Source organism: Symphalangus syndactylus, chromosome 13, assembly GCF_028878055.3.
Source record: "Symphalangus syndactylus isolate Jambi chromosome 13, NHGRI_mSymSyn1-v2.1_pri, whole genome shotgun sequence".
In the NCBI taxonomy this organism is placed as follows: Eukaryota; Metazoa; Chordata; class Mammalia; order Primates; family Hylobatidae; genus Symphalangus; species Symphalangus syndactylus.
Window position 1 is genome coordinate 25,562,602 of NC_072435.2, and position 2,347 is coordinate 25,564,948.

The 2,347-nt window shown below is 45.1% G+C and overlaps 1 pseudogene; it reads right to left on the bottom strand.

Annotated features, from left to right (window-relative positions):
* Positions 1–1,317: 1,317 nt before the first annotated feature.
* Positions 1,318–2,145, bottom strand: LOC129460745 (14-3-3 protein epsilon-like; annotated as a pseudogene).
* Between the last annotated feature and the right edge of the window lie 202 nt (positions 2,146–2,347).

A 2,347-nucleotide genomic window follows, 5' to 3' on the forward strand; every position in this document is an offset into this window, starting at 1 on the left:
GCCATCACATGGGAATCAGCCACACCTCCTTCCTCCTCACCTCAGAGCTTCTCAGAATAACTTGGTGAAATATCTCCTGCTGTGAGCCTCAGTGAGCCCACCTGTAACATAGAGGTGAGGAATAAGACCAGAAAAGCCCAGTCAGAGTGACACTGACCCTGAACTGACTGACAGCATACAATGTGTGGCTTTTCTTCTGGGAGAGTGTAGTGCTCAGTTTTAACTGGAATTTTTTTTTTGACTTTTTTTTTTTTTTTTTGAGACAGAGTCTCACTCTGTCGCCCAAGCTGGAGTGCAGTGGTGCGATCTCGGCTCACTGCAACCTCCGCCTCCCGGGTTCACGCCATTCTCCTGCCTCAGCCTCTCCGAGTAGCTGGGACTACAGGCGCCCGCCACCACGCCCGGCTAATTTTTTGTATTTTTTTTTTAGTAGAGATGGGGTTTCACCGTGGTCTCAATCTCCTGACCTCGTGATCCGCCCGCCTCGGCCTCCCAAAGTGCTGGGATTACAAGCGTGAGCCACCGCGCCCGGCCTTTTTTTGACATTTTAAAGTTAGGTTTGTTTCACTTAAGTTTAATGTTAACTCCATGCTGTGTTTTAGTAAGAACAATATCGATTCTGTAACTGTGGCTCCAGTCAGATATCCAGTATTACAAATTATCTTCAAGTTAGACATACTGAACAAAAGAGGTTGAGTGAGTGAAGGAGGGGAGGAGTGAGGGGAAGGAGGTAGGGGGAGGCCAAAGGAGAAGAAACGAAGCATTGAACAACCATGTGGGCTTCTCCGTAGCACCCTCAATGCTAACCTGCTTCAGTGGGATAGTAAAGTAGGCAAGAATGAGCAGCCACGGGTTGTTGAACTATTAACCAGCACCATGCTTTTCAGCAACATTTCAGCAGAGTTTGAAACATTTTTTACAGCAAAACCATTACAACAAACTCCCTCCCCAAACAACCTTTAACCATCTCAAGCTAACACCAAGTTACTTTCAAACATTGGCATAAAATACAGTTTAAGCCATTAGAAAAATGAAAACTGATAGCACTTACGCCTCTATCGTGTGATTTACCTCTCTCTTAGGTGCTTGCCTCACCTAGAGGTCTAATGGCTTTCAAATGGCATTTCCATTTCTAAGGGTGATCTTGCCACATCTGACACGGAGACAATGCAGTAATGCTGAAGAAGCCTCTATGTAGTCCGGTTAATGTCTTAAAGAACCTAAAAGCTGGGACCAGTAAAATCCACAGAAATTCACTCTTGCTTTTAAAAACTTTTGAAAATTGTTAAAAAAACAAACAAACAAACAAACAAAAAACCAAAACAGGGCAGGGAGCAAATTCTGAGACAAATGTAAAAGTCAGATTTGGTGGTTCTCGGTGACGTGGGGAGTTTCCAAGGGGTGGAATTGGGAGGACTGGGGTGGTCACAGATCGTTTCTCTTGTTGGCTTTTATGGCTCACTAACTTGAGTCTTCCACGTCTTGCAGAGCTTCTTTATTCTACTCTTCACCATCACCCTGCATGTCCAAAGTCCATAGTGTCAGATTATCATGAAACAACTGCATGATAAGTGTAGAGTCCTTACAGCTTTCTTCACTCAGCATATCCAGTTCTGCAATGCATTATCCAAAGGTGCCTTTGCCAACCTGCAGGCATGATCAGGGGAATTAAGAATTTCCTAGTAGAATATGGAACAATTGAGAGCAAGACCTAAGCGGATAGGATGCGATGGTGGAAGTTCTGTCAATGCAATATCATTAACAGCTATATCAGCCACTAGACTGTTTTCTGCAGCCTCCTTCCTGTCATTTTCTGTGGCAAATTCTGCCAGATACCTGTGGTAGTCCCCTTTCATTTTTATAATAGAAAACCTTGGACTCGCCAGTGTTAGCTGCTGGAATGCAGGGTTTGTCCAGTACATCCAGAATGTCACAACAGATTGTTAGATCAGTCTCAACCATTTGCCAATATCCCCAAATCATTCCTCGCCTGTCTTCTCCTTCCTTGTTTTCTTCTTCCTGTTCAATGCAGCTGATTATTATCCGGGAGGCCCTTGTAGCTCCAATCACATTCTTACATGCAACAGATGGAAGGTTCCTTTCTCCAACAGTCAGTTCCACATCCATCCCTGTTACTGTCTTCATGGACTCGTCTCGACAGTGGCTCTGGCAGGGTCTGCACTACAGATGGAAGCGGATAGTGTCTCCAGACTTCCTTTTTTTTTTTTTGAAGACAGAGTCTCGCTCTGTTGCACAGGCTGGAGTGCAGTGGCATGATCTCGGCTCACTGCAGCCTCCCCATCCCAGGTTCAAGCAATTCTCCTTCCTCAGCCTCTTGAGTAGCTGG